This window comes from Cupressus sempervirens, chromosome 5, assembly GCF_028749045.1.
Source record: "Cupressus sempervirens isolate cs-2001-9-10 chromosome 5, ASM2874904v1, whole genome shotgun sequence".
Classification (NCBI taxonomy): domain Eukaryota; kingdom Viridiplantae; phylum Streptophyta; class Pinopsida; order Cupressales; family Cupressaceae; genus Cupressus; species Cupressus sempervirens.
The window spans coordinates 129344936-129359346 of NC_143122.1; positions in this window are offsets into that span (position 1 = coordinate 129344936).

Genomic DNA, 14411 nt, shown 5'->3' on the forward strand with positions numbered 1-14411 from the left:
TCAAATGATTTTATGAAAAGATCAAAATTCTTGAATGCCTTCACTCTTCCATCAAAAGATACTGACAGGTGCATCTTCTTGGTGGTTTGTGGGTTCCATACGTATTGTGTAGAGTTAGTTTTGACTTGAAATTATGGTAGTTAGGGAATTAGATGGCTATGTGTGATAAAACTAACACATCTAACACTAACCATTATGGATATTTCTTATGATTTGACTATAAATTTAGACTCTTATAGATTTTAGACATGCAAATAAAGGGAGGAAAAAATAAAGATAAATAAGAGTACAAAACAATGTTAGGATATACCCTATACATAATGAAGGTTTTTTTAATATAGAAAAAAATACCAAATAATCCCTACCTATAAGAAACACAAGAAATTAGACATCAGGAAATTATTAAAATGAATCCACATAATCAGGACTATGAAAGTAATATAGAAGGGGGACCTTTTATGTGAGTTGAGAAAAGGAAAGATATAATACACATCAAAGAAAATAGAAATACACTTCAAGGAATAGCTATATAGGCACGCACAAATATAATGTAGCTGAGTTGGTCTACAAAATATAATGTTTGGGTATAGCTCCAATAGTGAAAAATTTGAGAATTGAATCTACTGAGTTGAGTATTTCATCAAACAAATCATGATCTTTCATCACCATATATTCTCAAAAACATTCTGTCATCTACAGATACTATTATGCCAAAACAAAACACTTGGACAACCACCAAGTCAGGAGAGTAAAGTATGTGAGTGACATCAAATGAGATCAAAATGAAGTGGAAAAATCCTATACCTTGGACACAAATTTTCATGAATACTTTAAGAGATAAATTTTAGTACTCTATATAATCAATTGCATCTAGATTTCAATCAGAAAGGGAAGGAGATTAAATAAAATAAACTTACTAAGTATAGGGCATGGGAATGGAATGCATCAAAAGATAATTTGTTCAAATACATAATATTGGGTCAAAGTAGTCCTATCCCCATACCTTAAGAAAAATTTATGGATGAACCCTAGCATCAATGAGAAAAGGAGGAAAATCAACAAATAAGTTATAATAGATCAAGTCATTCTCACATCAACTGATTGGTGCTTCATACAAGTATAGAGGGACCCAAATTTTAATTGGTGAAAGAAAGATATTAGAGGAAAGGCACACAAAAATATGTCCAATGCATTTCAACATCCAACACACTCCATGTGATGATGTTAGGTCAACAAAGGATATGGGACTTTAATGTGGAAAGTGGATATGAAGACTACTTCATACTTCTAAATTACCACTTCAACACATAAAGGTAATGGGGTAAGTTATATATTTTCTACATATATTATTAAGAAATAATTGTTAGTGTTTTTATTATTATTCACATATTTTGTTATTGTGAAGAATATTGAATAGTCTATCAATGATTCTAATTACAACGAAATGAAATTAATTTTTAAGGTGATAAGTAATAATCAAAAATTATTTTTTAATAAAATCAATAAGATTATCTAAGTCATCAACTTCCATGATAAGGTAAGGTCGATGGTGGAATGGGTTGGGTAACACCACTCAGAGGTATAAGTAAGGCCTATTGTGAGATGGGTATTAGGCTGCATCATCCAAGGGTACCAGGTAAGGCCTACGGTGGAGTGAATACCCCAAGGTACATCATAAAAAGGCACTATCTTGAAGATGATGATTAGAGAGAGATAACAATAATGAGAAAGAATAGTGAGGCCCATGATTGGGTAACAGGGCACCCTATTATAGTTTCTCCTTTCGTACTCAAGAAATGATGAGTTAGTGAACTATACTTTTGATTGACAAGTTACCAAATTGAGACCATAAATACCTTGTAAAGAATTGATATAAGGAAATCCTAAAAAGGAAACCTTATATATAAATGTGTACCAATGATTTTTGTGGTTCTAGATTTACAATCAAGGAATTGTATAATGTGTGTTTTCATCTATTTGCATCTTGTTTGATTCATGTTTTCATCTATTTGCATCATGTTTACTTCATGTTTTCATCTGTCTACATCATGTATGCTTCATGCTTTCATGCATTCATGTGACTATTTTTGTTTGCTTCAAGTTTTAATTCATTAAGATGCATATCTCATAAATCTTTTAGGCCTTTTGTATGCAAATATATTTTGTATCTATGGACAGACTTGTGTATGAATGATTTTGCTTGAGGATAAGCAAATTTGAGAGGGGAGGACTGTGATATCCCCATTTTGATGTATATAATTCAATACTAATAAGTATAATATATAAAGTTTATAATATTGAAATGATTAATAAAGTATATAAATTAAAAATATAAATTATTATCTATCATATACATATATATTAGATATTTAAATAATTATTTATTGAATATTAAATAATATTATATATATATATATATCAATACTATGATATATAAAATTAATGAATAAATACTATATATATGTATTAATATAATTAATATAATTATATAATTAATATATTTATTATATTTTGAGAAGACCTGACTCTTACAATAAAAATATATATTGAATAAACTCTAGTAAGGTATCATCAGATAGAAAGATTATTAAATTCATACAGATGAAAAAGGGGAACTAAATAAATGTCCTGAAAGGGGACATTACAATATACCTCTACCTCTAATATGCCATTTAGAAATGTTGACTTCACATCTATTTGATAAACTTTGAAACCTTTGTATGTAGAGTAAACAAGTAGAGTTCTTACTCCTTCCAATCTTGCAACAAGAGAAAATGTTTCTCTGTAATTTATTCTTCTTGTGCATACTTCTTGCAAACTAATCTTGCCTTATTCCTTGTGATTTCATTATTTTTATCTAACATGTTTTTGTACATCCACTTGGTTCTAATCACATTCTTATCCTCTATTCTAGGAACTAGATTCTATGTCTTATTCTTCTCAATTTGCTCAATCTCTTCTTTCATGGCTTTACTCTAGTCCTCATCTTCTAAGGCATCTTTCACTATATTAGGCTCATGCATGCTTAAAAAAAATGTATCACTTCTCATCCTATTTCTTATCATTGGTATAGAATCTTTATCTCCAATAATGTTTTTGGCAGGGGTGATGTCTTTTGACATCCTTTGAAAATCTTGGTTCTTCTCTTCTTTCCTCAATAGGTCTATCAACTTCAAAATCACTATGAGCTTCTCTCTCTAATAATTTAACATCTCTTTCATGTACACTTATCTTAGAATCAGAATGTGCCTTACCTTCTATCTACAACTTGGCTCCTAATTGTAACTTGGTTCTTGAATGCAACTCAACATTCATTATATGTGACTCAACTGTTAGAATTCTTTAGAATAACTAAGAGGGGTGTGAATCAGTTATTCATGGTCCAATAATGTCCAATCCAAAATTTCTAATAAAATAAAGGTGAATCAAAAGTACTATCCTTTTTACTTTCTTATCATGCATGCAATTAAACATTAAAAAATTATGAAAAGTAAACATGCATCACACCATATAACACAAAGGATTTTGGTGACCTAGAAACCCTCCAAGAATAAGAAAGTAAAATTGGGGTGAGGATGACACCCACAAAATAACTACGCAATTGATTTCAACCACTTCTGATGGTTTACCCTGTTAAAGGCTTTACACACTATAAGATGTGACCCTGTTAAAAGATTTCTACACCTTGTTAGGAGTGTGCCTTGTTAGAGGACTTAAGAACATTCAACTTAGAATGCCACCTTGTTAAGGGATTTACATAGAGTTGTTAGGCCCACCCAAGTCCATGGTATTTATAGTTACCTTCTCAAAAGAATCTTTTATCCCTCTCTAAGGATCTCCTATCCTCCTCCTAAGGATCTCTTATCCTTCTCCTAAGGATCTCCTATCCTTCTCCGGGGATCTTCTATCCTTTTCCTGAGGCTTATCCACCTAGCTATTAAGCTAACCTAGCAATGTAGGATTTCAATGTTTAATACAATGGTAAGAGACTATTAGAAAGATTTTGACCTAATAAAGATTGCAACCCTAACCTTATAGATTTTAGATAACTCATCAATTCCTTTCTTTTCTTGGATTTTCTTCCTTGCAGTGCTAATAGCTTGTTCACCCTTCAATATCCATCTCCTTGAGTTCTTCTACTCATTATGCTAATGCACTCTATGGTCACTTGATCAACTTAGAGTCTTGATGTTCTATACTTACTCCTCACTATGTCCTATTCTTGAGACTTCACACTAACCTTCTCTTGGCTTCTTCACACAACCACTCTTTTGACCAACTCCCTCTCGCAGGCACTTGATCTCTAACCTATAACTCCTTATTAAGAAGTTCTATTCTTCATTTCTCGCTCAAATTTTCTTGCTCATCAATTTGATTTGATCTTGAGAAAATGATATTGTTTTCCCTCCAAATTGTTTCTTCTAGAAGCTTCATCAATATTCACCTTGAATTGGTTTGCATGGTTTACATAAAATTTTGTGACATCTACTCATCATCCTTATCATCCAACTAATTAAAAAAATTTGATGTAACAAACTTATTGTCACTAATCTGGAAAATCTTTTGACTTAACAAATAATGCAGCAACTTGGCATCATTGGTTTAGTGATGCTCAACTCCTTCTATGTTTCTTAGCTTCTACTACATTTACTGATGCCCGACACTTGAAAAAATTTGCTCAGCATCCATTACCTTTTTTCTGATGCTCAAAACCTGAAGTCTTTTCCCGAGTTACTCGTCACTTGAACAATTACTCAGCACCTAAACATTCTTGTGTTACTTGGTACCTAAAGGATTGCTTAGAACACACTGAAGTTGAACTTGCTCGACTTCAACTAAGAATTTTCTCGACTCTAACTAGCTTGCTCGGCTCTCTCAAATGAACTTACTTAGGCTTTAAAAATGACTTATTTAAACTTTACATCTTTGATGTGTCTTAGTGTGTCCATTCTCTATGTCTTAGAGTATGCCATCAATACACTATTTCATCAATGGCTTAGCTGATCCTTATACTTCATTACAACATCATAACTTCAACCTTTCTCTAGGTGCTCTAGTTACATCTTATTGATTGCCTCCTCCTTATCAATCAACCAATTGATAATATTTGGATCACTAAAGTAATTATCATTCCTGCAAGTAGCAATCTTGACATCAATGACAAAAAAATTATTGAAAACATTCTTTACCAGTTTCATTATTCTTCATTCATGATATTTTCAATCATTTTCAACAATCTCCCTCTTTGGCATTGATGGCAAACCAAACTAATCAATTGATTGAGCTGATCAACTTAGTTACCGCCAAAATTATATACCAAACAAAAAACTTGTTGTCATTACATATCTTCCTCTTTGTATCATGTCTCCCTCTTTTGCTAATACAGACTAATCCTTTGTTCTGCTTCTCTCTCTTTACTACTATGTTGCATAAAAATGTAACTAAGGAATAATACTAAACAACTAATGCATCTTCCTACATTATCATGAAAAACCTCAAAATATGAAAGAAGACATGGACATAAATATAACATGAAACAAAAAAGAGTATAAACTATCAAAATACCACTATGAAAACCTCATGAAACCATCAAGTAATTGATTATTTCCTTACTCATCAGATGTGGTTGCTCACAAATTCGGTGGCATAACAATGAGGTAGATAGTGCTTTTGGAAATGAGGAGAGGGCTCTCCATTTATAGGAAAATGGATGCAATGGATGACTGAGATTGAATGCAAGATGGAGGGCTAGGATCTGTCAGGATCGATGAGGTGTCAATGAGGTGGAGGCCAACTAGACTCCAAGTGGATTAGGGTTTGGACCATTCAAAGGGGGCAATATGCTCACACATGTGTGAGAAAACTTTGATGGTGACATGATCAAAGAGGTGTGATAAGCATGGCTTCTCATACATGTGTGAGACAAATTGATTCTCATGCAAGAGGACAAGTGTGCAAGAGGTGTGAGAAGCATGGCTTCTTAGACATGTGTGAGACACCTTAACTCTCATGCAAGAGGACAAGTGTGCAAGAGGTGTGAGAAGGCATGGATTCTCACACATGTGTGAGACACCTTGACTCTCATGCAAGAGGAAAAGTGTGCAAGAGGCATGCAAGACATGAGGGATGAGGAAACTGTGAACATCCCTCACACGTGTGAGGATTCTTCACACATGTGTGAGCACACACTTAGGATTAAAAGGAGATTAGCAAGAATGATTAGGAAAAATAAGCATGATTAAGGAAGTGGGTAGGTTTAGAAAGGTGGGTTAGTTAGAAGTAGTGTGGTTAGGTGAGGGTTAAAGGTAGGAGCCATGTGCTCAAATAGGATTAAATGTAATATTTAATTCCAAGTGGGTTTAGGTAAGGGTTAATTGAGTAAATGAAGTACTTAATTAAAGTGAATGGGTTAGAACTTAAATAAAGTTTAGTTTATTTAAATCAAGGAAATGCTAGGATTTAGATAAACCTTAGTTTATTTAAATCAAGGTAAGGAAAATGTAATTAAATAAATGCAAATTTAATTAATTAAAGGTAGGGGAATTAAATAAATAATAAATATTTATTTAATTGGTTAGGAAATGGATTTTGGACAATTTTAGGTGTCTACATTTTGCCCCTCTTTGATATAGCATTAGTAATGTTATATCAAAGAAAAATAAAATATAGTGGCTGGGAGGATAAGACTAGTAGCATGATGCCTCAGTCATGGGAGGATGAGGAAGGATGATGAGGGGGAAATGGTATGCCCCCTCAAGAGGAAATGCAGGTTAGGAGAACATGGATGTTCTCTTGAAATGGACGGGAGAATGGAAGGGAGTTATGCTGCAATGGTATGAACAACCTAAGTTTGATATTATATTCAACACTATGCACCAAGGTATGAGGAACCAAGATGACAATGTGTCAAATACATGATAAAAAGGGTCTAATACAACTATATGCCTTATGAAACCATGATATGGAAGACCATGATTCCTGGGACAATAGGATTCAAAGAACATGAGAAATGAAAAAAATACTAATGCATACAAGTAACAAGCAATCATGCACAAAAGACCAAAATCAAACCAACATTTTGCCCCTTGTCAAGCTGAAAAACCATTAATGGATTGATTGATGATGATTGATTAAGGATGACAAAGCTAATGATAAGTGTAATGCACATCCAAGGATTGGGAAGGATTCATCCCATGATAATGTTTGAATATGGTCAATGGATTTTCAACTGATTGGGTCAAATTGATGAATTGATTAAGGATTGATGTACAAGATTAGAAGATTAGATTGATTGAATTAGTATTGATTGCATAGTGATATTTTTAAATATTTTTTTGATTATATGGCGGATAGAAGAATGAACATGGATGAGATTGGAAGAATAGATGTTGATAGGATGAAGAATGATGAAAGTAGAATTGATTTGATTGTGAAAGAATTAGAAGAAAGGAAAATGATTAGGTTAGAGGAGAAATGAATTGATGGAATTGAATTGGAAGAAGTAAAAATTGATGGAAAGTGGAATAGAGTAGAACCAATGACAAGGGATAACCAAGGAATGGGAAATGAATGGGAAAGCAACATGAGTTGTTGGATGAAAGGAATGGTGAAAGGGTATGAGAGGCCAAATGATATGGTAGCGGAAAATATGGAGCTAAGGATCATGTTTCGAAGGAGTCCATATACCCCATACCAAGGATAAGAAAATGGAAGCAGATATGGTGGGAAAGGATGCATGGAAATGGAAGAGATGGTATGAAGGCTAGCATATGGAGGAAGAGAAGGCATGTGCTCTTCCAAAGCATGTATGAACATTTTGTTATTGTGCCTTTAATAGTGATCACGAGCATGGGTATGAAAATGGAATGAATAAGGGATATGGGTGGGAGGGTATGAAAAAAAAGGGGTAATAATATGGATAAAATGTGGGATATGAAGTAGATGAAATAATCAAGATCAAGGACATATGAAAGGGGGATGGACGTATGTAGGATAATGTATGGGTAATGAGAATGGGACATGGAAAGTGCATATGGATGGATGAAAGGAAAGTAAAAGTCAAGATGAAAGATGGAAAAAGGATGATAAATAGTAGAGGGAAGGATGGAAGAGATGTAAGGTAGTATAGTTGGAGCTTGCCCCCAGTGTAGAGTGCAAGTGCAAGAGGAAAAGTGAAGGGATGGATAAATGGAATTGGAAGACAATGGATACATGATAGGGAAATGAAGGGAGGACTCAAGCGTCTAGATATATGAATGGGATCCCTTGATATTTCTCTCTCTCTCTCTCTCTCTCTCTCTCTCTCTCTCTCTCTCTCTCTCTTCTCAAGGAATTTTTACTATTTTCTCTAGATGTTGGTAGGATAGTGAAAAGAAGGATGATGGCTTATGATAATATTTGGATTAAGGGGGTGGAATGGGTGGGAGAAAGACATGGTTGATGGATGCTAGGTTGGAAGACTTGTGAATGAATGGATGAAGGGGGTGGAAAGATCATCATTGGCACACACCTTGAAGGGTGATGGAAAGGAGGAAATTGTGGAGGATATGTGAGTGAAAATTTTGATTTTGGGATATAGGGACCCAAAATGGATGAGGGAGATGATGGATTTGGGTATATAAGGACCCAAAATGGATTTGGAAAATGGAAGCTTGGGTGATTTATGAATGAGGGAAGCCTTTGGATTAGCAAGATTGGATGCCATTTTGAATCTTTCTTTGAGATTCATTGCTACATTAAGTAGCTTTGGAATCCACATAATTTTTGCATTTTTGATTTTTAGCCTTTGTGGCTTTCTAATTTTTCTTTGGATCAGATTTTTCTTTTCTTGGACATGTCGTTTAGAGGGGACATGTTGATCCTTGTGATTTTGTGGATTTTTTTCTTCATTCTCTTTTTCTTTGGCATTAAAGTTGCTTCCATTGGCCATGGTATGGATGTATGAAGGTAAATGGGGTGGAGAGCTTAGGGATGGTGAACATTGGAAGGAATTCAAGGAAGTGTGCCTTTGTTGATCTTTACTAAAAGCATGAGGGGATGAAGTGGAAAACATGGATATGGTGGATGGATGTATGTAAGGACCTAAAATAGAAGGAAGGGATGAAGGGTTTGGATTTGGAACATAAGGACCTAGAATGGATGGAAGTGAGGAAGGAACAAGAATATGGATATAAGGTCCTAAAATGGATGGCAGTGAGGAAGGAATAAGCTTGGATTTGGAAGGAGTGGAAGGCATACCAACATCTTGAGACATTATTTATTCAATGGGATACTTATTAGTTTCAACACAAGATGCGAGTCCATGTGCATGGGGTTCATGAATGGATTGGATAGGTGTGATTGGATCATGTAGAGGATTAGGAACATTTAGGGGATTATGAGGGCTAATAGGATCATGAGATGGAGTGGGATAATGAAAGGAAAATGAAGGGGAAATTTGATCTTGTCTTGAAGGAGGATCATCGAGTGAAATGTGTGGATCATGAGATGGAATATGATCATTGAATGGAGTGGAGGGAATGGAACCATGAGATGGGGTGATTTGATCTTGACATGGAGGAATATTAGTTGATGGAGTGGAAGGAGAATCTTCATGAAGTGGAGGATTGATGGATGCTAACTCATGAGATGCGATGGAATCGGTAAGGGGTGTAGTAAATGGAATGTCTTGATCTTGATTAGGAAGGGAATCAAGAGATGGACTAAGAGGGATAAATGGATCTTGAGGGATAAGGGAATGATGGGATGGAGAAATGTTCAGATCTAGAGGAGAAGAGGCATCTATAATGTCATTCTTTGGAGGAAGGTCTTGAGATGGAATTGAGGGTATGAGATGAGTTGATTGGCTTGCTTTATCTTGTTGTTTACACTTAGCTAAGAGTGATGTGAATTACCCCTTATGAGGTGGGGATGAGGTTTTTGGAGGATTAGGATTGTGTGAAGGTGTAACTATGGGAAGAGGATTGCATGGAGGGTTGGGGTTGGATGGGACATGAGGACTAGGATCTTTGAAACATGGAGGAAGAGGACACATGGCATGGAAGATGGCCTCTTTTTGGTGACTTTCTAAGAGATAATTCTTTAATTGTTCCATTTCCATGGCAAGGGCATTTGTATTGGAGGAAGTGTGTGGGCTATGAATAGAAGTGTATGTAGTGTAAGGATAATGAGGTGGATTTCCCTTGTCAAAGGTAGAGGAATAATTAACATGAGGTGGATGAGAGTTGGATATGAAGTGTTGAGGATGGATTTGACATGTAGGTTGAATAGGAGGTAGAACTCCATATTGTATTTGAACATTGTCAACCATTTGATTAAGCAAATTCAAATACATAGATGTTAGAAGAAGAGTGATGAAAGATTTGATGATGGATGGAAAATGAACTCGAGACTAGGAGCAATTTTGGACTTTGACTTGATTCAAATTGGGTCTGACTTGATATTGATTTGATTGAATTTGATTTGATATTGGATTTGATTTGATATGATTAGATAAGGGTTTGATTTGATTTGATAAAAATCCTATGAGATTGTGAACAAGTGAATGTGAGATTTGAATGAAAGTCCAATGGTGATGACAATGCTCCTATGTGCAAGTAGAAGATGTGATGCAAAGTTGAATTAGAAGGAGATGTGAATGAAATTACAAAGATTGATTATGGATGAAGATGTAAATGGATTGACTTAGAAATTGATTAGAAAAGAATAAATTTGACAAGGGATTGGATTAGAAGGATGATGATGTGGAGGATTGAATTAAGAATGCATTATGAGATTGGTGGAGGAAATTGGATCTAGATGATGATGAAGCATGACTAGGATGAAGATTATGGATGAGATTGAATGATTAGGAAGACAAGGAAATGATTTGGATGAATAGAGATGATTAAAACATCAACCAATGATGTGAATGATGAAGACAATAGATGTGTGAGTGTGATGACTTTGATGGAAAGAAGATGTGACATGGAATTGATGTGGACAGATTGACTAAGAGAACCTAAACCAAGACTTGCTTTTGTTATTTTTTATTTTTTTTTTATTTTTTGATTTTTGAACTTTTATGATTTTTTGGATTTTTATGTTTTATGATGTTTTTGGATTTTAGGTTTAAGATGAAAAATCAAACAAGGAAATATGTACAAGGCAAGTGTGTTTCAAACACTCAAGAACGTCAAACACACCAACAATCCTATGAGGCTTCAACTAGGATGTACAATGATCAACTAGAGGGTGTCCTCGATATACGCAAGGTATGTGAGGGCCCAAATCTATAGATGAAAGAAAATATTGCCACACAGCTGGGGGGAGATGGTAATAAAAATATCCTCCTTCACTTCCCGAAGATGTAAAGTTCTTTGGGGCTTAGCCAAGAGTGACAATATTATGCTTCCAAGAGAGGTGTCTTTCGATTCACCTCCCAATTTTTATACTCTGCCAGAACACTGGAGTTGAGATTATCCCAAGGGGTGATGAAATCCCCAAGTAGGCCTCCTAAAAAAAATGAAAAACAAGACCACTTATTTCTTGTGCACCCAAGATCACCCGAAGGCACGAGGGGAGAGAATACGTAAGTGGCCCTGGGGTCTAATAGACACACATTCTTTTCCAATGAAGCTTTAGGTTTTCTATCTACTTTGAAGACACATGTGTTTAAAGCATACAATGTTCTTTCCAACTTGAAATGTTTCCAACGTAAATGAAAATGTGAATTCATCAACAAGAAAGTAAATTGAGCGTGTGCATAAGCAAATTCAACAAAGAAAGAACCAATTTCATTATGCATTCAAGATTGAGTGATTGTTCATTTTAAGCACCAAATTGAAATGTGTATTGCAATTTTCATTAATCCTTAGACATGCAAGATTATGTGATCATTCATTCCAAAACAAAAGTGTTGTTCAATTAACTGTGCATTCAAGATTGAGTTTGAGTGTTAATCATGCATGCAAAGATAAGTGTTTAGTCATGCAAGTTCATTTCCAAAACAAAATTAAAGAAAAAATCTACAAGCAATATGGTTAGTGAGCAGATATCCCTGCAAAAACACAAGTTAGTGTATAGAAAACCATGCAATCAAAGTGTTAACACAAAGTTTGGTCTTTGACAACAAAATCAAGGATCTAAAAAACATCAAAATTGCATGAAACTAACACCATGATGATGAGCTCAGAATCAACTTTTTGATGATATTTTGTTTTTCAAAAATGGAGTTCGTATGCTCAAGTTATGAGCAAAAAACTAAAGGCTGCTCCTTATGGTTTAAAAGGGCATGTGGACTACTGATGCAGTGTTGACATTAGCAACCTATGAGCAAAAATTTGATGGTTAGGTCAAGCAATTTTTTTTTTTTTAATGTTTTTGAAAAAGAAAAAGAAAAGCATTAAGAGTTAATTAAAAAGATAAAAAATTACTTTATTAACAAAAAAGTTGAAAAGCAAAATATGCTTTACAATGTTACTCTAAATATGAAAAAAGAAATTTAAAAAAAAAAAGAAATTTGAAATAGGAAGGAGGTTTTCAAGCCAAGCGGAGGAGGGATGGTGGTGGTGGAGGTTAGCGTTGAGTTTATGGGCGCAGAGCCAAGCAACGCAAATGAGGGGGAGGGGCACCAAGTTGCAGGGCACAAATAGAAGCAGGAGGCAGAGGGGCAATGCTACTTGGATCAGAGGAAGGCACGGGGTTGAGTTTAGGTGGAGGGTTTTGGCCGAGTGTGGGAGGTGCGATGGTGCAACAATAGCAGTGTGTGGTGAAGAAGTGGTGGTGTAGGGTTTTGAGCCTTGGGTGGTGGAGGGCAATGAGGCATAGTTGAGGTGGAGGTGGCATGCGGGCAATAGCTGTGGGGGGAATTTGATCAGTGGTGAAGGAGTTTTGATAGGAATTTGGAGGTAGGGTTGTAGGGGGGATGAGTGAAGAAAGGAGGAGTCACTCGACAATGGAGGGCAAGGGGAGAACAGGTCGAGCGGTCGATGGGATGGCCAACGCAACAGAGGCGAGTAAAAATTGCTGGTGTCACGGTCGATGTGATAGAGATGGGCATAGATTGCTGGAGTGTGGTGGTCATGCGGGGAGGGAGTTGCAGTGATCAAAGGCCACGCGTGGAGACACCGGGCAGTAGCGTAGGGTACGGTGGTAGGGTTTGGCCTACAATGAAGGGCGGAGGAGCTGCGACCAGGCTGTAAGAAGCACCAGGCCACAAGAGTAAGCAAAGGTCGGCCACAGATGAGGAGTAGCTTTTTAGGGAGGAGCGAGCCAGAGAGGTTACAGAGCTGCAACAAAAGTGTTGTAGGTGGTCGGGCAAGGGAGGTAGCTCGGCCGCAGGTAGGAATTATAGGGGGCCACTTGACGATTGCGCCGCTCACGGGAAGTGGTCGTGCCACTCATGGCTAAAAAACTTTTAATAACTTTTAAAAAAAAAAAAAAAATTTAATTTTTTATTATTATTAAAATTTTTAACCTAACTTATAAATATATAAATGATAAAAACCATTTTAATATATTTTAAGCCACCCCCTCCTTTTTAAAAAAAAATAAATACAAATGATTTTAAATGATTTTTGAAAAACAAAAATGCATAAATACAATAAAATAAAATGACCTTCACTTTTTTTTTTCAAACAATTTATATACTAACAAAAAGGGAGTATTTTTTTTCCTAATAATGAAGAGTATATTTAATGCATATGTACCTCTACCACTTGGAAATAAAGCAATAAGAAAACATAGAGTGTTTTATGTCAAAAAACTTCCTTTATGTCCTCCAAATGTGATGACGGGCTTTATGGCTCAATTAGAGGCTCCTCGTGAAACTTGATCTCCAAATGCAAGCCTTCAACCTACAAGCTTGAACACTCACAAAACACTCAAAAAAATATTAAATGGTTAGTTTGAACCCGTGAAGTGGGTCCCACATGCTAAAATGTGTTGCATAAAAATGTAACTAAGGAATAACACTAAACAACTAATGCATCTTCCTACATTATCATGCAAAACCTCAAAATATGAAAGAAGACATGGACATAAACATAACATGAAACAAAAAAAAGTATAAACTATCAAAATACCACTATGCAAACCTCATGCAACCATCAAGTGATTGATGATTTCCTTACTCATGGGATGTGTTTGCTCTTGAATCCGACAGCATAACAATGAGGTAGATAGTGCTTCTGAAAATGAGGAGAGGGCTCTCCATTTATAGGAAAATGGATGCAACGGACAATTGAGATTGAATGCAAGATGGAGGGCTAGGATCTCTCAGGGTCAATAAGGTGTCAATGAGGTGGAGGCCAACTAGACTCCAAGTGGATTAGGGTTTGGACCATTCAAAGGGGGCAATATGCTCACACATGTGTGAGCAACCTTTTATGGTGACATGATCAAAGAGGTGTGAGAAGCATGGCTTCTCACAC